Here is a 25,693-nt window from a genome sequence, read left to right as displayed (position 1 = left end):
TCTTTTTATTGCCTGACTTTTTTTTATCCCGAGGCCTCCTTACCGTGTCTTCTGCCCTTCTATTATGAGAAGTGAAATTAATAACCTCCGTTATTTCCCATACATGGCAAGGAATGTCTTCGTTCTGGCCTGAGTTTAACTGTGGATGAGATCTGTTTTGGGAACTGCAGTTGGCAAAAGCAGAGGGAGAAGAGGAAGCGAACACTTGTGCAGCCTACTCACTTTGAAACACAGTTCTAATGGTTCCTGGTATTTGCACAATGACTGAATGTGGCTGCCTAATCCTTGATGTTGTTACTCCTTCCATGTAATAACTAAAGCTGTGAAGATATCTTGTTAAATTGAGAAAAAGCATAGGCATATGTTGCTTTTAGCCTTGCGTTGTAGTAATTGTTTGCAGTGACCTTTTGCTATCTCAGAGTGAAAATTTGTTTGCTTGACATTCTCCCAAATCAGCTCCTGGCTACCTCCATATGGAACGGAGCAGAGTGCTTTTGTTGTTAGTTTCTTCTTTTAATTACATCCTGACAGCAGAGCCCGTTCTTCTCTGTTTATTACAGTTCTGGCTGTTTCAAAGGTTAATTTACCTTTGACAGGACTTCCACAGATGGAGTTTTCCTACACTTTGTTGATTCTTTCCTTTCTATTTTATTCTTAGAGCCCCCATTGCTTGTCCATTATTCAAAATAACCCTTTAATAGTTTATAAATCTAAAACAGAATTTCTCCCTGTACTCTTGGATACCCAAAGGCACGATGGTGAAAGAGCTGTATTCCAAACCCCTGCCAGTTTTAGATAAAGAATTCTTCTTTTACAGCGTTTTGCTTGGTGTAAATCTTGTTCCTTGCTTGGATTCCCTGCCTTGTGGTCAACAGCCAACACAGGTTGGTACAGATGAAAATGCCAAACGTATCAGAGGGCCTCGATCCGCACAAGCTGTGTATGTGTGTGTTAAACCTTCTCTTCTGGGGGGTGAGACCAATGGTTCCTCCCTGAGCTGTTCTGAAATGCTTTGCCTGGCGTCCTTCCACTCTCTGACATCTGACAGTTCTTGAGTTTGAAGAGCTGCAACACCAGCTTGTGTGAAACCTCTCCGATCAACGGGGTGCTTCGGTTTTCCAGCGAGAGCCCGTTGCATCATGGTTTTCAAAGCTGCACCAAGAGAGTCTGTGAGAGCTCGGCGCTTCAGATTCGCCAAAGAAAGTTCTGAGAAACAAGTGTTGAAAAGCAGGTGCTGCGAAATTAGGGTTCTGCCAAGTTTTGAGAAACAAGATTGCACCAACAGATGTGTGGGGATCGAGGGACAACAAGTCCACGAGTTGAACAACAGTGCAGGCACTGGCAGTGCCTCCAGCAGCTCAGTTTGCGGCTGATCCTTCTCTGCTTCTCAGCGTGGCTCATTAAGGCGGTGTGGCATCTAGGACTGCAATCTGCAGCTATTTAGGCAGAAAAGGAAGGAAGGATCAGGTGGGGTCCCCACCACCCATCTCATCACATTGGTGTCGGGCAGAGCTGGGTGAGTTCAGCCCCCAGTCGATGATCCCCGTGGGGGTCCCTTCCAACACGGGATGTTCTTTGATTCTGTTCTGTGATTCCATTATTTTGCACAGCATAACTTTGAAAAAAAATGGGCTTTTCATCCTTGAATCTGAATAGATGGGCCTGAAGGGGCACTCGGTATTTCCTGCTAAATTCTAGATAAAATCTTCCGCTGTTTGAACTTGCAGAGCAGTTTAGGTGCGTGCTTCCCTGCAAAGAGCTTGATCCACCCCTTCGTTTTGTTGAGTCTGTTAGGAAGAAACGAAACGATGTTTTTTAAGCTGTGAACACAATAGTTTAGTTTGGGAAAAAAAAAAGATAAATCCTTTCAAATAGATGATGTAATGCCTCGTGTTTCAGCAGTAGCTCATTTGCCACAGGATAAACTGGGTTAAATCTGTCAGGCTTCCCAGTTCCCACATTCAGCAGAGCTTTGCTCTTTGTGCTTTCAAATGCTCGATACGTACGTGTGTGTCCACTGCTGTCAGTGTGATTTCCTTCAGCTTCTCCAGCTGCGGTACATCTAGAGGTGCAAGAAAAGTTCTGCTAATGAGTTGCTGTATCCTTTTATCTCTCTTGAGGTTTTACAGTGATGGGGCACAAAGCCACCTGAACTGCAGCACTACACAAAGGGGGTTTCTTTTGGTTTGTGGGTGCATTTTTTTTGTGCCAAGTAAGCTAAGCTCTGTGTAGCACTGCTGGGTGGGAGGCGGCGTGTGGATGGGCTGACAAATAGGAACCATAGAATGGCCTGGATTGAAAAGGACCACATTGCTCATCTCGTTCCAACCTCCCGCTATGTGCAGGGTTGCCAACCAGCAGACCACGCTGCCACATCCATCCTGGCCTTGAATGCCTGCAGGACAGATGTTAAACTCCATGGCCATTTATTTAGTGTATTAATTTAGGTTTCTGCCCTGCCATTGTGTGAGCAGGGTAGTGCTTCTGTTTGTGCAAAAAATACAGGAAACTCCAACCTCCTCTGCCTCTGGTTGAAATGGCCATTGACTTCCTAAGCTGAGAGCATTCTCCACTGTTGGAGACAGTTGGAGAGGATCTGCAAGCACGTGGGTTGTTTTCCAAACAAAGCTGCTAACAAACAGCACAGAAAACCAAACCTGTTACTACAGTTAACTCTTGCTCCGCTTTGTGCTTACATCTGCCCTTCTCCCTGCTTTTTCCTTTCCCTGCTTTGTCAGGGACCTGGGCCTGTTTCCTGTTTATTTACTGGGTGTTTGAACTCCTCTCCCAGACCGTTAAGTACAATGCAGGGAATGTTTAGTTGACACACACGTAGCTTTGTTTGCAGCGTGCAGCCTTCTCTGCTGGTGGCAGCTCAGTCTTGGTGGTGCAGAGAGGGAGGTTTGATCAAAACACTGTTTATTTTTAATTCTTGTCTCCCCGTGATGCTCTGTTTGTTGGGATTTTTCACTGACCTGTTCCTTTTCCTCTTCAGTTTTGGCCCCGCTCCCAAAGGCTCATGTAAATAAGAACTTTGCCAGCCAGTGAGAAGAGGTTTGGAAAACTGAGCTCAGGTCCCGCTTTTCCCTCATCTCCTTTTTGTGACAACAGGAGGCATCAGCTGAAAGAATTCTGTGGTTATGAAGTAGCGAGTTTTTGTCCTCCAAATCCCAAGCAGCGTGTCCTGTTGTCTCTCATCCTCTGCTAAATCCGCTCTTGTGGGCACGACGTGCTGATTTTAAATAAATTCTAGTCCTTGCTAAATATCTGTCAAATATTGACTTAGTCTGTGGTGTGAGCTGACTAAGCTGAAGTTAATGGTGTAATTTGTGCTTGTTTTGCATGTGCGCATAGGCAGTTTCAATGCGGATGAGCAGGAGTGGAAATGAAGATGTTGCCTTGAATCTGTTTCAAGGGGTGGAAGGAGGAGCCTGAGGCCAACAGCGGCAGTAATGGAAGTAGAGGGGTTGCTAGTAAAGGTGTTGTGTGAGAGTGATTAGAAAACCTATCTTCCTAATGAATGAGGCCGTGAGACAAAATTGAGGAGAGGCTGTTAATTGTGTGCTATTAGAGGTGTCTTGAAATGATCTCTTGCGCTCTGGTCGGTTGCCATACCCGTGGGATAATCTTTCTTAATCTGCTGAAAATGAGATCTAAAAAACAAGAGACTGGTTGGGATTTCTGTGTAGATCAGCAGATACAGTGCAGGTATCCGCTGGTTTCATTTATTTGGTGGAAGCTTTGCCTTCTGTGAAGATAAGAGAATCCAGAAGGGCACCAAGGTCTCTCCTGCCCTTGGGCAGAGGTTGCATGGACAGCTCCAGCTGTTTGGGATGCTGCAGCAGCATGATGAAGTACTGGTGCATCCAAGCAGCCAAAGAGATGGAAATGCAAAGACGTATCAAGCAGTGTGAGTCCTTGGAATGAGCTGCTGGTGGAAATGAAGCCAACATGTTCAATTTCCCTCATGTTTCAGAGCTTTGGTGGACCCTGGCCTTCAGCCTTCTGGGCAGGTTGGTCTTTTGGAGTCATCTCCAAGGGATCTGTTGGTGGCATAAGTGACTTTTAGGACTCAATGTGAAAAAGATGCAGCTTTAGTACTCTGAATCTGTTGGAAGCTTGGCAGCCCATGGTTTGGACAGGTATACTTTTTGCTGGGTAAAAACTGGCTTGAGGGCCCAGAGAGTGGTCATGAGTGAAATCCAGCCTGTGGCCCGTCACAGCCCCAAGGTTCAGCTGAGGCCAGTGGCACAAAGTTCAACAAGACCAAATGCTGGGTCCTGCACTTTGTTCCCAACAACCACATGCAATGCTACAGGCTTGGGGCAGAGTGGTTGGAAAGCTGCAGGGAGGAACAGGATCTGAGAGTGTTGGTTGATGTTTGGCTGGACATGAGCCAGCAGTGTAGACAGAGGCCAATGGCATCCTGGCTTGTGTCAGAAGTAGTGCAGCCAGCAGAAGCAGGGAGGTGATCATCCCCTGAACTCAGCTCTGGTGGGACCTCACCTCGTATTGTGTTCAGTGTTGAACCCCTCACTACAGGAAAGACAGCGAGGCATCTTCAGTGTCCAGAGAAGGGCAGTAGAGCTGTGAAGGGTCTGAAGCACAAATATTACAGGGAGAGCCTGAGGGAACTGGGATGGTTTAGTCTGGAAAAGGCTCAGGAGTGGCCTCAGATTGCATCGGGAAAGGTTCAGATTGGGTATTAAGAGCAACTTCTTCTCCGAAAGGGTGGTCAGGCATTGGAAGAGGCTGCCAGGGAGGTGGTGAAGTCCCTGATCCCTGGAGGTGTTGAAGAAACATGGAGATGTGCTTCTGGCACAGCTTAAGGCCATTGCCTCTCATCCTAAAATAAGCTCTCCTTGGCACATGCTCTTTGAGATATGGGCTTGGATCCTCCATAGGGCAATGCAGAGCTGCTGTACTGCATCAGAAAGTTCACAGCTGTTTTTAATTTGACTGTGTGTACCAAGGCAGGCATGAAGGACAGAGAAGGAATAAAGTCTTAAGCTTGGTTTGATTTATTTTTTTCCTGATTTAAGTAATTTGCAGAGTCATGTAACAAAATCTCTACGATCTTAATAGAAATAAGATTATAGTAATCTAGGCTTGTTATTAATGCTGAAGGGCATTTTTGCTCCTGCATGTGTTGGAGTGTGTTACTTATTGCATAACACAATTTGAAAAGATAGCAAAGAAGATACTTCCCAGCCATGAGGCGGGCTGGGATCTGCCTTCTCCCAAACCTGAAGATGAAGCATCAGATGGCAAATGGCTGCAAGACTGCCAGGAACCGTCCCAATGTTTTCAAAGGTGTGTGGCTTTTCAAGCCTTTTCAAGCCTTGCTGAAGGGGCCCTATGTGATGCAGGGCACTTAACTGGCCCAGTTGTACACAGTCCTGATGTCTGGCTGTTGTTATTCAGCCAGCTGCTTCCCAGTTCTTTCTCGTAATGGAACATGGAATATCTGAAGTTGGAAAGCGTCCATGAGGATCCTCAAGTCCAGTGATAATGCCGTGGCTTGGGGGAGGTTTAGGTTAGATATTAGGAAGATTTTCACCCAGCGGGTGGTGATGCACTGGAACAGGTTGCCCAAGGAGGCTGTGGATGCCCCATCCCTGCAGGCATTCAAGGCCAGGCTGGATGTGGCTCTGGGCAGCCTGGGCTGCTGGTTGCTGACCCTGCACACAGCAGGGGGTTGGCACTGGATGATCTTTGAGGTCCTTTTCATTCCAGGCCATTCTGTGGTTCTATGATTCTGTGACTTGAAGCAACAGTTAAATGGATGAAGAGTGTTTTGGAGATAGGTGTTGTGAATATGGATTAACTGAAGCTGTTTATTGTTAAGGCTGCATTTCAAGCCTCGCTGTCTGTGTTAGCAGTATTCAAGTCTTCCTGGCTTCTCATGGCATGTGATGAAGTGCTTGCTGCCTGCCATCTGCCTGTGATCCTCACTTTGGTCGATGGGGACTCATTCATCTGCCAGGCAGTGGCTGCTGGCACGCACATTTGTCACCTGTGGCCACTCCTCTCACTGCGATGTGCTCTTTCCTCACTGCACCCCGAGTTTTGCTAATTGGAGGCGAGCACTGTTCAGCATCACAAGTGAGCTCTCTGCCTGAGTACCCATTTCAGGCAGCTGCATGAGGTTCAGCAGCTTTGCCACCATCAGACAGATCTCTAGATCATCTAGCAAATCTCTTCATTATGAGGGTGGGAAATAATATGCTTTGATTTACAGATGTTGCCGTACAAAAAGTGCTTATGTGGAGTCTCTGAATGGCGGTATCTGGGTGTGTTTGGCATCCTTAATTTGAGTACTTCCCTTTTCTGAACGCATCCTGCATTTCTGTGCTCTCTTCTGGACGGAGCACTCGTTGGTTTGCATCTGTAATGTGGATGTGGATGGCCATTTACAGACCAGCAGATGATGAATAATGTTTCAGCAGCGTTTCAGGCCAACTTGAGGGATTTCTCCGGGTGAAGAGTCCTTGGTAAGAAACACAAAACAAGCACTTCATCCCCTCCCTCTTCAACCCTGCCTGTAAAATTAAGACACACAGTAAGTAATGCCCTCTTCCATCCCTTCTGTTTGTCTTTTTTAATGACAACCTTTGCTTTCTCACCCTTACAAAGTCGCAGAAGAACTTGGAGCTGTTTTCAAGTGTCTGCACCTGTCTACGCAGGCAGGGCATCGGAGGGCATTCTTGGCGCTGCTCCCTGCATCCTGGCTCCCCGTTCTCAGAGGCTCTTTTGGTTACAGGCAGGTACACAGAATGTTAGGAAATGCTTTTGCAATCCCTTTGAGACGGTGCAAGTGGGAGAAAAGAGGTGCTGTGGGCTCTTTATCCTGGCTGTATGGTCAGCTGGATCGGTCAATGATTGGATTGAAACTAACTTGCCTGGCAGAAAAGCTTTAATGTAACCGTGGTGTGTTGTGCAGGTATGGCACGCTTTTGCAGGGACAAGTGCGAGGAGGGAGAGAAATGATGATGGAGTAGGAAGGCTCCTGCAGGCCGGGCTTGGTTTGAAGAGCTAATGAACTTAGGGTATTAGTTGCTTTACTCTTTAAGATGAGGACAGCATTTGAATGGGAGGCATTTAGGTCTTTTGTACAGATGTAGCTGTCTGTAGCTAAGCTGTTTCTTTTCTTTCCCTGAGGTCTGCTTTATAGTCAATGGAGAAAAGCAGCCGTTTGTGCGGGACAATTCATCTTGTCCTAAGTAGACATCTTGAACCAATCAAGTTTTATGTGCCCTAGAAGTGCCTGCTCCTTTTGCCAGCTATAGAGAGCCAGATCAGCTCGTTCGCATGCAGCAGTAATTGTTCATGGCCAACCACATCTCACTGAATGAGAAGTGGCATGCACAAGGCCGGAATGGGAAGCTCCTCTGAGCTGCAGCTTCCCCCCAGTTTGCCCGGATAGGAATGATCCAGCTGGATGGGGAGATGTCTTTGTTGCAAGCTTGGAAAGAGCCTTGTACAATCACAGGAGGAAGGGGACGCCATGAGGGGCTTTTCCCAGTGATTTCTGTATCTCTGGTCAGATGCTACTGGAGGAAATCACGCTGCAAATGTTTTAACTCTCTGGTTTGAGCCGTAGACCTTACAAAGCAAACCCCCTGGGCCTGCAAGGGGGTTTTGTAACAGGAATCAAGCTCATTGTCAGCTGCGGTGTTCAGACCCTTGGGAAATCGTGACCATTGTCTGAGCTATTATTGCTTAATAAAAGCTTTGCATTTGCTCATTCAGAGGCCCAGAAATCTGGTTCTTTGCTTTCAAAAATAACTCGTTGTGAGCCACAATTGGGAGCGTTCAGAGGAAATTCTTCAGCCATTTAAAACAAAGTGAAGGGAGGGGGGAAAAAAGCTTTCCTTGGGGTGCTTCTACCAGTCAGCAGAGAGTGACTGTGTCCCAGTTGTGCTTCCGTTCCCTGGATGAAGCCCATGAACTATTTTGAAACTGCAGTATTTTGAGACTTGTTTCTTTCCCTCGTGTGTGTGTGTGTGTTCTTTGGGGTTTATTTTCCTTCCCCTTGTGTGGGAATAATTACGTTGCTTGTTTCTTATGCTCTGGCTTTGAAGAGGAGGAAGAACGTATTTGGGTTTGGTTTATGTTTTCCCTCCCGCATCAAGCAGTGTGGTTTCTGCTGTTAAAACGTTCTGGACAGCAGCTGCTGCCCACGTAGAGCACAGAAATGTGTGTTTAGTGGTTGTGAGGCATGCTGGCTCTGGGTGTGCCGCCATGCTTTGTTCAGTGCCAGTGCACAGGATTAGCCGTAAGTTACCATCCCCATTAAGCAGGGGAGATAGCATTTATATTATTAGCAAGTTGTGCACCGTGCAGGCCAGAATGGGATGTGTACGCAGGAAATCCATTTTGAACTAGGAATTGGACGTGGTGATCCTTGTGGGTCCCTTCCAACTCGAGATGTTTTATGAGCTAAGCCTCCCTTCAGAGCTGCAGGTTGCTTGCAGGATGGAGGCCGCAGCAGGAGGTGCATGGGATCGTGCACAGTCCATAGGAGGCGGTGGTGGGGAAGCTGACAGCTGGGACACGGGCTCAGTTTTACCACCGAGATAGTCAGTTTTCCACTGACTTGCCTTTTCATTGCACTGAGCAGCTTACAAGCCATTATGAGGTAAGAAAACACAAAGAGGAACACTGGAGTAAATGTGGGCTGTGGCGTGAACAGGCTTTTGCTGTGTGAGAGCGTGGGGAAAAGGCACCGTCCTGCAGCAGCGGGATCCTTCACCTTTGTGCAGATTGATGGTGATTTTGAGTCCTCATGTGCACCATTAACATTCCACACTTGTGTCTGGAGTGTCTGCTGTGGTTTAGTTTGTAGCCATGTGACTTATCCAGGCCCATACGCTAAGAATATAGATGTACCCCCCTCTCTTTTTTTATTTAACTCTTGTTTTTTTTTCTTTTTACCACTGGCATCCAAATACATCTAATAAAAACGCAGCCTGGGGCTCTTTAATGAGGCAGTAAGTCATTGCTGCTCCTTCTCTTTTGCAGAAGAAACCACCTCACACACTGGTTCCTCTTTGTGTGAACTTCTGCTTTGCATTTCCACCCATTCATCGTAGCGTGAAGCCTCGCACAAAAGGCAGCAAGAAAAGGCTCTGCTGCTCGGACCCTTTTGGTGCACACAAACCTGAACCTCTTGCAAAGGGAAGCAGCGAGTCCGTGGGTTGGGGTGAGCGTCTCTGAGTTTTGAACCTTTAATTTCTAGGAGGAAATGGCTCTGCTCCAGGAACGGCTCTGGTTTTCAAGCGTGCTGCTGTAGCAAATGGGCCGCGGTTGTGGTTTGACAGCTGAAGTCGGGAGATGCCTGTGAAATCAGATGATGGTGGTGGCTGTGCGTGAAATCTCGGTGGCTGAGCAGCGCTGCCCCCGATGTGTTCCTGGAGCAGCATTCCCTCAGTGCCTGAACGCCTGTTGGCTTCACAGCGCTGCTGCTTTCACCAGGACATCTGTTGCAGGGTTGGGCTGTGATCTGCAGCGCTGAGCTGTGCGAATGGGGGAAGAGGTGCACTTGTTTTGGAAGGGCTCCTTCCCTTTTTATTGATTTTTTCCTATTTTTCCTATTCCCCTACAGCTCACAGTAGGTATATGGCAACCTCCTGGGGTTCAACAAAGCCAAGTGCAGAGTCTGCACCTGAAGTCACAGCAGCCCCTGCTATCAATACGAGCTGGGGATGTAAGGACAGAGCGCAGCCCTGTTGAAAAGGACCTGGGGGTAATGATGGATGGCAGCTGGCTGTGAGCCAGCTCTGTGCCCTGGCTGCCCAGAATGCCTACAGTATCCTGGGTTGCACCTAATGAAGCATGGCCAGCAGGGCAAAGGGGTGATACTGCCATTCTGTACAGTTCAGGTGAGGCCTCACTTGGATTGCTGCATCCAGATGTGGAGTCCTGAGTACAGGAGAGACATAGAGCTGTTGGAGTGCATCCAGGGGAGGGCTGCAAAAATGATCCATGGAATGGGATGCCTGTTGTAGTGTGCAGCCTGGAGAAGAGAAGGCTGTGAGGTGACCTGAGAGCTGCCTTTTGGTACCTAAGAGGGGGTTGTAGGAAGGGAAGGGACAGGCTCTATCAGGGTCTGTTGTGACAGGGCAAGGGGAAATGGTTTCCAGCTGAAAGAGAGGAGATTTAGGTTGGATTTAAGGACGAAGATTTTAACGATAAGGGTGGTGAGGCACTGGCCCATGCTGCCCATAGAGGTGGTGGGTGCCTGGTCTCCTTCAGACAGCCAAGGTAAGGCTGGATGGGGCTGTGAGCTGACTCTGCTCATTGCTGGGAGTGGCACAAGATGTTTTTTAAGTGTTCTTTTTAACTCCGACAGTTCTGTGATGAGTCTGAGTTGCCCTTGATGGGGTGACGAGCTGTAAGCTGGGGCTCCTTCTTCCAAAGATGGATTGTGTAGCTGCGCTCCTCCTCTGTGGCTTTGGAGCAAGAGGAGGAAGGAGCCTTTGCAGCTCCATGCTGCGATGGAGGACCGAAAGTCTGTGTCTTGTTTTAATGCAGAACACAATGGGTCTGTGAGTAATTGTTTAACCACGAGCTGTGTCAAAGCAGCTGTGGAAAAAGAGGAGCTGACTGAGATTTCAGGGATGCCAATCCTCATGAGAAGCTTCTGGGGGCCGGCAGGCAGTGCTGTGGTTTTGAATTTAATACCTCTTTTGATGGGCAGTCAAACCCCAGCAGTCAGATGGAGCTGGGCCGCGCATTTACGGACTGTGCATTCATTTGTTCGTGATCATTGAGGCCCACGGATAAATCATTAACTGCAATAGTGGAGCAGCGGCCAGGTGCCCGCTGAGCTGCATTCTCTCTCTGCTCCCCAGCTCTGTGTTTCCGCTGGCTGCCTAATCCACAAAATCCAGCTGTTTGCAGAAGCGGTCTCTCAGTTATTAACGTTAATTAGCCAAGTTCTGCTCTACGAATATCCCAGTGATACGCTCTTCCAAAACATACAAAGCACTAAACCCGTGTAACGAGCATGTCTGGAGCCATCACTAATTGGCTGCATCCCTCTGAGGACGAGTCCCTCTCTGGGCAATGGGAGCTTTGGTGTTGTGCTGCTGGGGAGCTGGTCCCCTCCGGGCTCTCTCGCAGACCTGTGCAGTAGTTGTGTTGTTAGATTTCTGGCCTTCGCTTTAATCATTAAGTTTCTCTTCTGTGCATCCTGCTTAATAACCAGCGCCGTTTTTAATGTTATTTATTACCAGATTTGTCATTAGTGCGTTATTGTCATCAGTGCCGACGAAGCGCTCTGTTTGATCTATCCTCCAGGTGGGGGTTTGTGATTTAAGTGCTCTCCTGAAAAGCTTTTATGCCACGAGAGAGTCGCTCCTCATGCTGGCAGCAGCTCTAAATCTCTGCCCATCTGAATACCCATCCCACAGCACCACCTCCTTCTTCCAGCTCTGTGCCAAGGAGAGTCACTTCCCCTGCAAATAGTGCTCTTTGCTCTATAGGTAAACAGCAGGGCTGCAAAGGAGAATCAACTTAGGCTTGAGTTTTCATGTCTGTTTGGGTTGAAGAAGCGGTGTGAGCCCAGCAGGTGTTGTGTATGTACGACAAGGAGGGCTGTTCTCTCAAAGTATGTGCTTTGTCCTTAATGTAAAATGTTTGGCCTCATCCAGGAAACTCGTGGTTTTGCCATTTGATTATAATTTGCATTTAGATTGGCTGCCTGAAGGGGAGTCACTCGTGAGGGGAGATGGGGCTGAGTCCTGTGCGGGTCTGACTGAGAGTAATGGCATTTACATAAAAACCATTAGCACTGTTATTGATAAACATGAAAAACACCCATTTCGAGTAATTTTCTGATGAGGAGTCTTTAATATAAGCACACAATAGTGCAACAATAGTGCCTCTCCTGCCCCTCATCCCTCCTCACTGACCCCTTGTTGTTTTAAGTTTCAATGGAGATTTTATTGGCAGGGAGATGAGGAGGTTCCTATTCCATTTCTGTGAAGTCATCTCTGTGCATGGTAGGGAATTATTTAGTGCCCATCTTAAGAGGGGTCTCTACTAATTGAATGTGGATTTAATGTCTCTCTGAAGCACAGTTGGTGTGTGAGTGATGAGTCCAGAGCAGTGCTGTGGACTGTGCCATCATTCCGAGTTCTTGATCTCAATGTTATGGAGGGTCTGCCTGGCTTTCCTCAGCTGACCTACTTCTCAGGTCTGTCACTTTGTACTTAGAGCTTTTTTTCCTCTCTGATAGGATCCAGGTGAATGAGTGGACAGCTGGCTACAGAGGAGAGGCAGAATCTGTTTGATCACCTTCTCCAGTAAGTACCCTTACGTTTCTAGGATGGGACTTTCTATAGTGCCTACTGCTGTGACACTGTGTAGTGTCTTCAGGGTGACTTCACTGGAGAGGAGCATTAACTCTGCTTATTTGGACAACGCTGCCATAGAAACACCAACTCCTTTGGCTTAACTTGTTTTGTTTTGGGAGAAATGGAAATTGATGGTTCTAGCTCCTTTTATCCCAAGTGCTCATTCTGTCTGTGCCCCTCTTCCATCAGTGTGCACTTAGAACAAAGAGCCAATACAGTTGTGCCTTGTACCTGTTGGAGGCTGTGGGAAATCTATGCTGAAGGCATCGCCACATAATTGAATAGTGTGTCATGTGTGGTTTCCTGTGCTGCAGAGCAGAAGAGGCGCTGGGGTCAGGAGAGCATGAGTTCACCTGCTCTGTTCCAGCCTTGCTGAACTCAATGAGGAGGGAGGATGCTCAGATGCAGGGGTTACTCTTAGAGGTGTGTGCTGTGAAATCAGTTAAATGAGGCTTGGCTTGACTTTTGGGATGGAAAGGGTATGAAAAAAGCTCTGGAGAGCGTTGCCTAGAATGGGACAAGGATGGGTTTTTTGTTTGTTTTTTTTCTCTCTGGAAGTAAAGGAGAAAATTCTTATTTCATGGGGACTTTTTACACATTAAAATATCTTGCACGCGCACTAATGGGCTGTAGTAACAAGCCTGTGCTTTATGAGGTGTCCACAAATAGTGTTAAACTTGTCGCTGTGAGGGACTTCGGTTAATACATACTGGTTAACTGGTACGTGTTGGCCCATCTGGTGCATAGCCAGGCTGAAAGAGTTAACTGCCTGCTGTGGGCATCTGCAGGCTGACTCTCAGCTTTTGGATGTAAAATGCAGGCACAGACACAGCAGGTGAGTGTGGGAGCTGCGATGGCTGAGACAGCTGCACAGTTAATTTCATTCTAATGACCCTCGCAGGCCACTCACCTAAGGATAACATGGGATGGTGAAATTCAGAACTGAAGGTGTTCATAGACCAAAGACAAGGGGAAATCGTGTGCTTGGAAACTGCAGTGTGTTAGCAGGTTGGTGTTAAAATGTCCTGGGAGGAAGGCAGATAAGGCTCATGTTTCTATGCAAGGAAGGGAAAAGAAGCTTTCTTATGTGTGGCTTCTTATCTTCTCACCTCTGGCAGGTATCACAAGGCATGCCTGATGTCCTTGGTTCAGATGATCTGTTCCTACCTAATGCACCATTAATTTATCTGTTTGCTTCTGAATTCAGGACAGTCTTTCTACCTTTGGCACCTTTTGTAGTGTGCCAAACGCAGTGGGGACTCCCTTCTCAGCCAGCTCAGTGGCTGCTGCAACAAACACCGTGAGGAATGCTAAGACTGGAAGTAGCAGAGAGGTCGTGTGAAGAACAAATGATGCTGCTACTGGGCAGCACTGCCCCGTGGTCGTAATGGGCAGGTCTAATCCCGAGTGTGTTTAGAGTCAGATCCGCTGACTTCAGTAGCTAAAATGAGTCAATATCATTGAATTCTCTTTCTCCTTGCGTATCGTAAGGAGAGCACTGTAAGTTGTAGCCTGACAGCTGTGCAATCTGCAGAAGGCCACAGGGCTGTGTAGGCTTCCCCAGGGCCATGATTTGGCCTGCAGAACACTTATTTCAGCCCATGCTGTGTGTGGCAGGCTCAGCACTGACCTTCAGAACAGGGTAGGCTTTTGTGGGCCTGATGAAGAACAGAAGTAGGGGACAAAGGTTTGAGGACTGAAGTCCCTTTGTAGGGCAGGAGGTTGTGATTAAAGCAAGAAGTCTGCGTATATGAATTCAGATCAGCAGGAGATGGCCGAGGGGTGGAACAGAGGAGATGTTGGAAACAAGTTCTGTCTTTGATTGCCGTAGATTGGAATGGGAAAAGAAACTGTTTCATACAAGTCCTTAACAAGTCATTGTTTCTTGAGACTGTGCACTAAATGTCTAAATATCTGGGCTGGGGTTGTAGTGTTAGGAGGCTTCTCTTCAAGCCTCACATGAAGCTTCATGACTTGGCAGGAAAGCTGCATGTTGGGGGAGGCTGTATTGCAGGGCCCTTGCTGTAAATGGATGTGGTTGATGCTTCCTGTACAGGCACTGGGCTCACAGTGGATGTGCTTGCCCTCTGTCTGCTCACAGCGGCAGCTAAGAACACAAAATGAGGGTGGTTTGGTATTGCACTCCAGTACTCCAGACTGAAAGATCCGAAGCTGATTCAGCTGCCCTCATTACAGATGATGTTCAGTGACTTTGACCTCTTCACTGCTCTTCTGCCTTCTCCTTCTGACAAGAAATCTGGTCGTGGTGCATATCTGGCTTTTTCTCTGTTGAATGTTCTTGAAACCCGACTTGTTAGAAGCTTGAAAGAGCCATTTGGTTTGGGACCCCGGCCTTTTGTTTCAGCGCAGTGTTTATAACCCTGGAAAAGAGGCCAGGAATTCTGTGTGCTCCACATAATAATAAGCCATAGATATGTGGTTGGTTTTTCTTTTTCCTAAAGGGCAGAAATTTGTGCCTAATGTAAAGACTGTATCAGAAAAGCTATGAATAAACCTGATGCATTCCAGTGCACTGAGTCACTAGGACAATATCGTACTTAACAAAGAGCCCTGGCAGATATTGTGTGCCTTTGTGCTGATGCTGTCAGCCGGGATATGTGACGTATCTCTGTATCCTGCAGCGATTTCAGGAAACTAAATGGCTGTTCGCATGCACTGCCTCTTCTAAACGGGGACACAAAGTGCTTCCGATGTTAAAGCTTCTCCCACCCTCCATTGGTTAAGAGGGGAAGTTGTATAAAAAGAGAATAGTTCTTATCTGGAAAAACACAGAACTGTGTCATCTAACAGGTATTAATTCTGCTAGGAAGAGCCGTGCTCCTCCATCCCCTGTGCTTTGCATAAGTGCTGTTTATTTTATTAGCGCTGTGACTTCCCAAAAGTAGAACTGAAATACAACACGATTAAAATCTTAGCGTTGCAGTCCCAGGTCTGCAGTGATGGTCTGCAGGCTGACGTGCCTGGGGCTGAGCCAGCTCTGTGGTTTTGTATTTCAGCCCTGACTCACATGTATGGCTTTTGTGCTGCTCTACGGTGAATCACAGCTCCCTCCAGTGTGGTTAAGGTCCTGCCCTGTGGTCAGGCTGAGAAGCCAGGTTCTCAAGTCACAGTTTTCTTCCTCAGCGCTGACTCACAGCTCTGTGACCTATCTGGTGAAGTGTTTCCCTGTGTTCAGTGTGAATCTCCACGTCCTGGGGTATCCAAGAAGTGGATTTCCCTTGGACAGGGGATGTACATGGCACGAGGAGCCACTCCATATAGTTTTAGCCCTCATTTTGCTTGGAGCAAAGGACAGTGTGGTGTGCTTGCTGGGATCCCTGCTCTGAATGGGGAGCTCGAGAAAACTGACTTACACCATCACCCTATTTCTTTTGCATTTAATACAGCCACTGAACTTTGGGCTTGAGGCTGCATGGGATGATGCTGTAATGGTGGAGTGGTAACAGGGAGCCTTTGTGCCACAGTGACAAAGCCAGCTGTATGTGCCGAAATGCTCCTGCTTGCTAAGCCTGTAATATCAGTCCCAGTTCTGTTTTCCTCCCTTTCCCTGCAGGAATTGGTTTGTACTTAGGTAGAATAAGTCACTGTTTGTGTGTTTATTTCTTTTCTGCTTACAGTTCTCATTGAATCCCACAGTGGGTAAAGGAAGGAGAGCTCGCGAGGCTAAAATCCTCATGTTTTGAACAGATTTGCAGTTCTCCATCCTTCCTATCCTCTTGGCGTTAGGTTTTTTCCCCCCAGCATTAAAGCACAAAGCTCGGCTGTTCCTCAGCTGTCTTCTCCAGGCTCTTCCCTGGGCTCATCCTGGGGCAGTGTCTGAGCAGGTTCTCCAGCCATATTTGCCATGCTGTCTCTGCTACAGGGACAAGCTGTAGAACAGTTTCTTCCTGTTCTTCTTATGCCTCCATCCCAAAAGAGAAATATACAGAATCTACAGAGATATCATTCAGGACTCCTGTTTGCTGACGCTCTTGAAGTAGCAGGGAGAAATGGTCAGAAGCTTGCCAAGCTGATAGCTGCTGTTGAGGTGAAGAATGTTCACTGTTGTTGGCCATATTCTGCAGCCCGTCCCCCTGTACTGATCTACAGGCATAGTTTGGGGCAGCCTTTCCCTAAGGGTGAGCTCTGGAGATAGCAGTGGCTGATGAGAAGCTGTGTGCCCCGGAGGCCAGCTAGCAGCTGTACAGGGATGGTCTCATAGGGAAGAGCTGAAGTGCGTGAGCTTGGATAACTGTGGGATGACATGAGGCTTTCCCTGCAAGAATACCTTGGCTCTAGCCTGCATCCTGACCAGGTGAATCAGTCCAGGTTACCTCCAGATTTGCCAGAAAGATGTTGCTTGTGGATAATAGATGATCTTGAGTGCTGTATGGAGGCCAAGGAGCTGACCCAGCAGTGATCCTCCTTGCTGTTGCTTTGCTCTGTTGTCTTCCATCAAGCCCCACAGGTACTGTAGCAGCGACGTATGGCTCTTTGGCTTTCCTTCAGTGCCTCCTGAGTGCAATATTACTCATGTATCCAAGACTGATTGGAAGTAATTCATGTATGGCTGGACTTTGGCACCTGGGACTGGAGTGGTGTTGCAGACTGTTAACAAGAAGACTAGTAAGTACAGAGCCTGAAAACAGACCATAACTTGCCTGTGATAGGAGAATGTTCCAGTGGTTATTTAATAACAAAGCTATTTCAGAGCAGTTAAAAAAGTATTAAAGGGGCCCTCCAGGAGTCTCACATTACTATAGGAACAACTGGGAGGCAGCGAACAAGTTAAATAATGTTTGCCACTGGCACTAATTTGCTTCTGTGAGTAAAATCTATAGACAGCTGGAGGTAAACACTTTATGAATAGCCTCAGACTTGATGAAAGATTGAGCAGTGGAGTTTCAGTTTGGATAAAAGTACATCGTCTCGTGTTGTCAGCTGGAGCCGTTGCTGCACTGCAGGTTTGCTGGGAAGTTGGGGGAAAGGCCCCTAGAAATGATTGGAGAAGCACGAGTGAAATCCTCCTCCTTTTGTGTGACTGAGGATGTTTCCAGTGCAATTTGATCACAGAAGGCCTCAATATGAAAAGGATTTGCTTTGTGGAATTGTTCTGTCATTACTCAGCAGGGTAATTGACTTCTGATGAGGAAGAAAATAAAGCTGAACGTGTGTGTTTGAGGTTATAAAGTCCTCTTCAAAAGGCAGAGCTCTTACTTAAACAGCGACAGCTCAGACAAGAACAGGATGCTTGTGACTCCTTTATGCCGGCGTTGATGGAACAGCTGTTGTTGTTTAAACTTGTTTCTCCTTTCTTCTTGTTCCTTCCTCCTCCTGTTGTAAATCAAAGGAAGAAGAGTGGGAATGAACGTTGTTAGCTTATAAAAAGACAAGGTTATTACATTTTTCACTTTGGGAAATGGTTTTGTCCTATGAATCATAGAATGGCCTGGGTTGAAAAGAACCACAATGATCATCCAGTTTCAACCCCCTGCTGTGTGCAGGGTCACCAACCAGCAGCCCAGGCTGCCCAGAGCCACATCCAGCCTGGCCTTGAATGCCTGCAGGGATGGGGCATCCACAGCCTCCTTGGGCAACCTGTTCCAGTGCCTCACTACCTTTACTGTAAAGAAACTTCTCCTTATATCCAATCTAAATCTCTGCTCTTTTATTTTGAAATGATTTCCCTTCACCCATCACAGCAGACTCTGCTATGGACTCTGTGCCTTTCTTTCTTGTTGTTCCCCTTTACATTACTGGGATGAAGCTTCACTTCTGTTTCTATGAGCAAGCTTCAGCCTGGACCTGCTTTAGACAGTGCTGCAGGAAAAATTACCTGGAAACTTGAATCTTTAATAGTTGTCACTGAAGAGCCAGGTTATGACCCTGCCTGTTAGTATTTCCACTACTGAAAAGAGACAGGATGTGGGTGGCTGACCTGGAATGGGTTCAGCAGCACTGCACAGTGCCTCAGCCCTCTGTGCAAACATCCAGCTGTGCCTGCTGCTCTGGATGATGCAGATCTTACAGGTGTACTTCAAGTCTTAAAAGAGCATTCTCAGAATAGAGCTTTAGGTTGGGAGAAGTGGAAGATGAATGCTTTGCTGCTTTGAAACTGCCCCTTAGGAGGGGAAAATGCACTTCTTCCCATTCTTCCTGAATCCTCTGCTTCATCTTGTGCTGATCTGGCTGCTCTCTTTCCCTGTAGATGGATTTAGTGTCCTTTTAATTCTGCCTAAAGCCCTTACTGTGGGGCAATGCAGAGCTGATGCCTTTGAGAGGGAAAGTAAGCCTTCTTTAGGTCTCTGGGGAACTAATTTATGGGATACTCTTGGGTTTGCCATTCAAGTGTGTCTTTGTTGCTTTACTCTTCTACCTTTGAGATACAGTGAGGTGGTTCATCAGGCCTACTGCTGCCTGTGGGACTGTAAGCACAGTTCTTGATCTATTGGATGATGGAGCAGGGGGGGATTTTGTATCAGTTAACAGCATAGCCTGCAGGAATGGTGGTAGTTCATCTGTGCTATGCGCTGGTGGGACTCGGGTTGAGTACTGGTCCAAGTTAGATTTTGTTATTCTTTCTCAGCAAGTTGTGGGTTCAGCCCTTAACCTTTTGACAGAGGAACTTTTATGTATTATTAGCAGTAGTTTTATTTTACAAGTGACCCCAACAGACCGGGATGTGTGGGAACAGAGCAACTTTGCCCTTGCCAGCACTGATAGCACTGATGTATTATTGTCTGAAGTTGGATTTTATCTCCGTACAGTAAGAAGTGTTTGCATTTGGAAAGAAGTGTTTATGGCTGCATATTGTTTTTCAAGCTATAGTTAGGAAAAAATAAAGGGACAGAAGTTGGTTTCTTGCTGCTGAAGCAGAATGTCTGAAATAGAGGGGTGTCTGCATCTGCCACGAACATGGAGTTCACACGCTCTAGAAACTTCTTAAAGCGGAGCAAAGCCTGAATGGGAAAAGCTCTTTAAAAGCTCTGTGGGAAATCCCAGACCAACGGGGGGTAGATGGAAATATCAACAGGAGGAAACGGCCGTGTCTCCTGCCCACACAGCCTGGAGTTTGTGCTCAGCGAGGTTTTCCTCTTGCAGAGAAGGTGAAAATACAGAGTGGCTGAGGGAAGTGAGCGGTGAAACCCAAGGCGTGATGCCATCACTGAGCCGTCTGGTGGTGTTCTTGGGTAAATGGAGGCCTGCACTTTTGTTGTGGTGTTTTTTTTTCTTTCTGTTTGTTTTATTCAGAGTAAGCATTCCCATGGCAGTGTGCACGTGAAATTTGGTGCTGCCTGAGATGGATGATAAGTGAATAGGCCGAGAACAGTGTAGGTCATAACCTGTCGAGTGACTCTTGGAAGCAGTAATGAGCAGCAGCCCAAGCCCAGGTAAAGTCATCTTGAGTTTTTTTCCCTTTCCTCCTAAACCTGTGATCATTCCTCTCCTCGGGCAACCTGTCCTTCACCACCATTAGCTTTGTCTCCGTTTTTTTTTCTACGTTCAGAAACGGAACCACTTTAATGACAATTGATGTCTGCTCCTGTGGGGTGGAGAGCACTGTGGTGATATCAAAGCTTTTACAATAGAATAGCTCGTCCTTGTGCTGGGAGGGGAATAATGGATGTGAGATACGGCTTTATAGTTAGAAAGCTATCTAAATTTAGAGTGCACTTGTGCGTTGTAGCTGAACTGATACATTGTCGAGCCAGTGCTGCAAAAGAAGGTTCAGCTCCCAGCGTTGTGCTCCCACTGATCTTTTTGTGCTGATGTGTGCCTGATTCCTCCCAGCCTGACTCCCCGAATCAGCTCACTGAGGACACGGGCTTGGAAGTAGGGGAAGGCATCTCTTTTCTGCAGCAGGATGGCATTAGATCTGCTGAGCTACAGCGCAAAACCGCATCCTAAGTGAAGTCTCACATGTTAGTGTTTGAAAGGCATTTGCATTTGTTCAGCTTTCTCTCATAGAATCATTACGGTTGGGAATGGCCTCCAAAATCACCAAGGCCAACCCCCGATCCATCACCACCACTGCCCACATCCCTCAGTGCCACATCTCCATGGTTCTGGAGCTCCTCCAGGGATGGTGACCCCACCACCTCCCCATGAGGAGCGATGTGTGGGGCAGCCATCAGAAAAGCAGTGCTTTTGTATTACGGTGCTTTCCCAAATCAAGCTGCTCCCCTGGAAATGGTCGTGTTCGCTTACAGCCACCTGGCTTCAAACAAAAGTGCAGGAACTGTGGGCAGGTTGTGTATGCAGCATATGCTCTGTGATGTTTTCTGTGCTAGAGCCAACTTGGAAAGAGAATGAAAAAAGAAATGGTTTTTTGCTCATTCTTGCTGGATCCTTAATGGAGCTCATTGGCAGCGGAGTGTTCCTCCCCAGGGATCTTTCTAGAGTCATTAGGCTCAGTGAAGGATGATCTGGAAGCGTCTGCCTGTAGGAAACTGCTGCTTCTCTGAAGTGTGAAACATATCCTGGCTCTAGGAGCTGTCAGCCACCCCTGAGCAGCTGCAAAGAGATAACAGAGGAGCTGGGAAGGGTGGGCTGAGAGGTCAGTACCTCTGTCTGTGAATATATAATATATAGGGGCTAAAAATCCTTCAACTAAAGATAGTGCTGCACCTGCCGAGGGAGGTGGGCAAGAATTCGCTGCTCTTCTGCTGAGCTGGGCTGCTCTTTGGAAAAGAGGCATTTTCAAGAAGGGTTTTGATGTGATTTCCAGGTGTGACTGTGGTGTTTTCAGTGCAGCATTTTGAGGGAGAAACCTTCACTGAACGTAACCTTGGGCAAAAAAAACCAAGGGCAATAGGAAGTGGTATAAGAGTTGGCAGTCACACAGCTATGGGTAGGTGTGGGAAGGCCACAAGTGAGCTGTGCCTCTTATCATAACGAAGGAAACAACTTTGGTGTCAGGAAAGTAGAAGGGTGCCCTCTGATGGCTCCTGTCCTCCTGAGTGTCAGCCCAGGCACGGCTGTATGTTGTGCTGCGGGGTCCTCACAGGGAGGTGGATGTCCCAGATGAGCCCCAAAGCCATAAGCATTCATTGGAAGGACCCCAGGGCAGCAGCCAGGTCCAGTCAGTGCAGCTGCATCACATTGCAGTGTGTTAAAACAGGGCAGCAGTTCTTGTCTGGAGGTGCCTTGGTTGGAAGGTGTCATCAAGGTGAGGTGTACTGCAAAGAAATAGATTTCTGCAGGACTTGTTTGCTGTGCAGTGGACGCATTTAATAATGTCGCAGTATTTACTCATTTATTTAGAAGCCAATGACATAGGTGAAATTTTGAGCCAAAAAAACATTGCAGGCTCCCACAAGAGGCAGCTCAGGCAGCCCATGAGTCCAGAGGCAGCTTTGTGTCTCCTCTGCTTGCTCTCCATGTCTTTAGGCATGCTGGCACACATGGCTGGAGAAGTGGGGTTAGAGAGCAGGTGGAGCTGTGATGGGCAGTTTGAAAAAGGCCTCGCCTCCTGTGCTGCATGCAGGGAAACGTGGCTGGAATGATGCTGAACCCGAGTAAAATATTCTAGACAGTGAGACTGGATGGTTTGAATGGCAGCTTGTATCCCTGAGCTCCTATTTCCTGACAGGTATTTTAGTTGGAAGAATGCTTTAAGTCGGTGTGCTCGCCACACAGTAAGCCCCATAGGTGCACTGGTAATTGCTGCTGAACTGGTACGTCCAAGGGATTTGAGATTGACTCTGCTTCACCCAGGCATCAGTTGTCTCTGTAGCAAGAGCAAGACCCGTGTTAGTCTGGCCTGAGGGCAATGGGCATCACTCAGCAGCTGCTGCATGAGCAGCGCTGTAAGGCACACGGGGGCTTTATCAAGTGTTAAAGAAGAAATTAAAATGAAAACAAGGTTTTAAGCTATATATTTTACACTCATTTCCGATCTTCTCCTAGGCTACGCGTATGTAGAAATGAAATGTTTTAAAAGTAAGTAGATTTTATGGCTTTTGCTATCTAAAGTCTTTGGATGTGCTCCACTTATTCTTGGGTTCCCTTTCCATTTACATCATTAGATGCATTTCCATATGAAATCCGTATGTAATCAGCTGTCTGAAGGGCGTTTTCAGATGGGAAAGAACTCCAAATATTCTCATGGTAAGATTGCAAGCATTGCCATGCTGTGTATTTAGTTCACACTGTGTGTTTATGCATATTCTTCCTGTCCCTGCAGATGTTCCCAGCTTCCCTTTATAGATCCCAAACACTGACCCTTCTCTTGAATACAGGATTCTCCACGTCAGTTCAGATAAGGACTGCTTTGGGTTTTTTTAGCTATCAGCTCTAATCTGCAGGAGACGGGAATGCGGGTGTCTCAAATTCTTCGTGCCTCTCCTTGATAAATATTTCACCAGCCTTTCTTTCTTTCTCCCTGCTCTCACTCAGGACACTGGATGACATTTGCACTAACAGCGTTTTGTTTTATCATGTTGAAGAGCAGTGCGTGGATATCAGCATATAGAATAGGCAGCTCCTTTGGATTGGTGGCAGTTGCTGTTGATGGCTAGGCGTAAAGCTACGTTCAGATACTCGGTGTGCCGATACAACGTGTAATTAGAGGGAGGATGGATGAAACTTGTTTGCTGCTGGATTCACAGGCACTTGCCTGGGGCTCAGTGAGGAGGAATTCAGCCAAAGCTGAGGCTCCAATCCCTGATTGGAGCATGGTGTGGGGGAGATGTGGGAAGCATTCCTCTTCTTGCAGCAGAGCAGAGCTGCTGTGACGGCAGGCAGGTTGCTGGGGCTGACAAGGACACGCTTTTCCCTCCTTGCTGTGGAGCTCTTGAACTGGTAACGCATGATCTGAGTGTAGGTGAGTGGCCTGAGAACATGGGATGGGCTGTGACCGTACGGCAGGTGGCTGTAAAGCAGTGCTGGGAAGCAGCAGAATCACAAGGAATGGAGCAGAAGTGAGGGAGGCATTTCACAGCGGGAAGCCCTGTAGTCTCTCAAGACTGAATCACTGTGATAAAGAAAACTCAAAGGAAGAGCAGTTGCTTGTTGTTGTTGTTGTTTAACAAATCATAAAGGGGCAGTATTGCTTTACAGCTCATCTGCAGTATTTGTGTTCACCTCTGCTGTTGATCTGCACAGCCAGAGCTGGCTGCTTGCTACCTTGTGAAGTCTTCTGCTGGGGGAAAACAGAAGCATCATCAGCTCTGCCCTGGCAATGTGCTGGGGCAGCTGCTGGACTGGGAAGGGTAATGTGTGTTTTTGATGCTGTGTGTATCTATGGGGCATTTCATAAGTAGAAAGAGTAAATACCTGATGTGAAAAGCACCAGAGAGATTCATTCCCTTCTCTACAAAATAAGGATAAATACTTCTTGATCTGCCAAAGTGGGCTGTGTGGATTTAATTAACGTTAGCGAAATGCTTGTGGATAGCATCTTTCATCTGAGAATGTAAAGGCAAAATATATTCTAGGCATTCTCACTCAGCTTTGCAATTACTCCTCCAGCTGTCGCGAGCTGTGCCAACAAAAACTACTCTCCTGTCATCAAGGGATTGTTGATGCCTCGTGACTTGTTTTGATTTCGGTATTCTCTCCCCCAAACCATTCTCCATGTTCTCTATGCAAAATATAGTGTGCTCTCCAAATCTGGGGGAGAGAACAAATCCTTTTCTGCCACAAACGACTTGTGTCTCACGTCTTCCTTGCCCTCCTCTTCTGGTCTCTGCCCTTGGAGAGGAAAGGATTTCTTTTTCTAACTATTAATTTTTATGTTATTGAGTTCCTGTGAGTCTGGAGAGTTCAGACCTACAGCTTTGCTCTTCCAAATGCTAAGTTTATTGCTAACAATACTTTATGAAGGTCACCCTATAAAAGCCAGTGCTACTCAAATTTAGTTTATTTACAGTTTCCAAGAGAATAACATTAAGCCTACCGGCTTTTAGATTAAAAAGTAAGAAGTTCAACTCAGGTTTCGCCTGAGTTTGGAACTGGAAGCACAGCTTCTCCATCCAGCTGTGTAATGGCCACCTCCATCAGCCCATGTGTTGACTCTGGATCTTGTTGCTTCTGTATTAAACCCATGCTCCTGTTTGCCCTTCAGACAGAGTATCGTTCTGGGAGAGCAGGCAGGATCCTGTCCCACTGCACACATCTGCTGAGCACTGAGTTCTTATTGGCAGAGGCTTAAGAAACAGAAGAATAAAATACGATGTGATAACTTCATTTTCGCTGGTTGGATCCCAAGTCATTCGCTGCAGAGCACATGACAGGATGTGGTTGGTTGGTTGCCGATGCTTCTGGCTTGAGGGATTTGATGCTCCAAATTGAATTGAATATCTCTGGCTCGCACGAAGGGGTGTGGGAGCTGTGTGACTTCATGAAGATTTGTGTCCGTGTTTGTCTGTGTGAACTTCGTTATGAGTGTAGAGTTGTCCGACTCCCACATAAAATGTAGCAAGTTTGCTTCTCCCGGGAAGAGAATGCTGAATCCTGCCAAGTGTGTCGGTAATTGTTTGGAAAACAGTAAATCTCAGCATGGTGCAAGTGCTTCAATCCTTGCTGGAATCTGTGATATTTGTTGGGTGAGGACAGCAGTAGCAGAGGCACAACCCAGCACTGCCTCCCTCTGCTTTGATGCCTTAAGAGGGAATGGAAGGTTATTGAGTGAACGATAACTTAACAAACAAGTCTGATGAGAACAAGAGATGAGCTCATCTGAGCATCATAATAAGTACTTGCTCCTTTATGCAACTGTTGAAGTTTGAGCTTGTCACCACATTTCCATCTGTGCTTGGGCTGCTTATTCTCCATCATGGAAGTGGTGTGCTGAGAGCGTCATGGTGCTGGTAAAGTGCTCACTTTGTTTGGGGAACGTCAGGAAACTGTTGCTTGATATATGGGAACAGTTTTGCTTCAATGGTTGTTTCTGAAAGGTTGATTCTTTCCTTCTGTCCCTTTTTTCCTGTTAACTGCATGTCCCAATTCCAGAGAAGCTCTTGAGGCAGCCGTTATCGCCTACCTTGGGTGGGGGAATGAGGGGTGGTTGGCTTCAAGCACAGGCTTGGAAGAGGAAATGAAGCAAGCGTCAGGGATTTAATATGCAAAATTTAGCTCGTGTTGAGTGAAATGGGTAAGCAGGAGGCAGCCAGGCTGCATCCCTGGGCTAGGAGCTAAACTCTCCACTGGGCATCATCCTGTGGCTTTAGTGCTGAAAACTGGGACTCCTTCTCCTGATCTCATTGGGACTTTTTAATGTTCCAGTAGAGTTTCATTATCTGAAGATGGTTCAAAATTACGCCTCTGAATTTGCAGTTCTGTTGTTTCAAGCACAGCCTTGTGTGTCATTGCTGGATGATTCCTTTCAG

At 47.0% G+C, this 25,693-nt stretch overlaps 1 protein-coding gene across 16 annotated transcripts in view; it reads left to right on the top strand.

Annotated features, from left to right (window-relative positions):
- EXTL3 (exostosin like glycosyltransferase 3) overlaps window positions 1–25,693 on the top strand; it is a 115,547-nt gene that overhangs the window by 23,481 nt on the left and 66,373 nt on the right. For 12 of the 16 annotated variants that reach the window (XM_072330897.1, XM_072330906.1, XM_072330890.1 and 9 more), the window contains one exon: window positions 12,245–12,311. The exons of 3 other annotated variants lie outside the window; for them this stretch is intronic. The gene's annotated coding sequence lies outside the window, so the exon portion shown is untranslated. Of the gene's footprint in view, window positions 1–12,244; window positions 12,312–23,102; window positions 23,188–25,693 lie in introns of those variants that run through there. One more of the 16 variants, XM_072330896.1, reaches the window with a different exon arrangement.

This window comes from Excalfactoria chinensis, chromosome 3 (assembly GCF_039878825.1).
Source record: "Excalfactoria chinensis isolate bCotChi1 chromosome 3, bCotChi1.hap2, whole genome shotgun sequence".
Classification (NCBI taxonomy): domain Eukaryota; kingdom Metazoa; phylum Chordata; class Aves; order Galliformes; family Phasianidae; genus Excalfactoria; species Excalfactoria chinensis.
Note: the sequence above shows the minus strand (reverse complement) of the source record. Positions and strands in the feature narration are given on the sequence as shown.